The 1,331-nt window shown below is 38.1% G+C and overlaps 1 protein-coding gene across 3 annotated transcripts in view; it reads left to right on the top strand.

The window, feature by feature from the left end:
• LOC106882300 (uncharacterized) overlaps positions 1–1,331 on the top strand; it is a 50,841-nt gene that overhangs the window by 10,085 nt on the left and 39,425 nt on the right. The window lies entirely within an intron of this gene.

Raw genomic sequence — 1,331 nt, 5'->3', positions numbered from 1 at the left:
GGGGTCAGTGGTTAAGAGATGGATGAGGCAAAAATTGGGCAAGGGGACCAGTTGTGTGTGTGTGTGTACACACATATATGCACACACACACACACACACACACACACACACACATTGTGCTTGTAGAATCTCAATTCTGCCAAGGTGGGTGGGTCTGTTTCATTGATGCAGATTAGCACTGCATATCACTAGTCCTCACAGTCTTCTGTTGTCTCCTCTATGTAGTTCAAAGTCCTGAGATTAGCTTTTACAACACCATCCCTTGTCTTCCTGGATGTTTCTCTTCTGCAAGTTCCATCCATATTAAGTGATTTTCACTTTTTTATACAGCTGTGCCCGTATATATGTATCACATGTCCAGACCAGTGCAGTCTTCTTTCTTGCACACTACATCTCTCTTATATCCAGTTTTCCTCTCAGTGCATTTATAATTTGTCATATACGAACACTGTTGCTATCTTAATTTCTTTCCAGTTTTCTCAAGTCGTTTGCATTCATGGCCCACATCTCACTACCATGTAACATTGCAGTTCATACACAAACATCATACATTCTGAGAAAAAAACCTTTTATTACTGACAATACTAATAGCTCTGTGAACTTTCACCAGCCTCTTATTCTAACAACTACACTTTCAAAACATCCTCCTCCACTGTCAATTAGGCTACCTAAGTAACAGAAGCTGTCTTCTGCTTCTAGGGATCCTCCTCAATGTATGAGAAAATCTCTTTCCTCTGTGTTCCTGAGCATTTACAACGTACAAAATCTACTTTCTCTGTTAACCTTCCTGTGATACCACTGCATCTCTTGTGTGTCCATAGTTTGTGTTGGGTGCACCCTGTGGAATTTCTATCCACTCCTTTTCTCAACATCAAGCAAAGCCATATTTTTAACCCTTTAGCATTTAAACTAGCCAAATCCGACCCAAATATTCTACCTGTTTTATGTTCAAACCAGCCTCTCGCACCTACCCTACAATATCATTCAAAAAATAAACAATCACATTATTGAAATCTCAGGGCTACAGGATAGTGCATGATTAATTCAATACAATGTGAATAAATAAGCGTTACATTTAACAGAATAATCTGAATGCTAAAGGCTTAATGGAAGCAGAGATCTGTTTTCTTACCAAGACTTTGGTCTTTGTAAGTTAACTTTATAGCCCTTTGAGATCAGGTTTTGCTTTCACTCCTGGTATTTCTTTTCTAAATCTGCTACAGATTTAGTTAACAGAAAAATAGATACATACCTTTACTTATTCCTACGTATTCTACTTACGCATCATCATAACTGATCAGTGAAATTTATACCTGCCTATCTATCTATCT

Source organism: Octopus bimaculoides, chromosome 6 (assembly GCF_001194135.2).
Source record: "Octopus bimaculoides isolate UCB-OBI-ISO-001 chromosome 6, ASM119413v2, whole genome shotgun sequence".
Taxonomy (NCBI): Eukaryota; Metazoa; Mollusca; class Cephalopoda; order Octopoda; family Octopodidae; genus Octopus; species Octopus bimaculoides.
The sequence above is the reverse complement of the archived record's forward strand: the minus strand, read 5'-3'. Positions and strand labels throughout refer to the sequence as shown.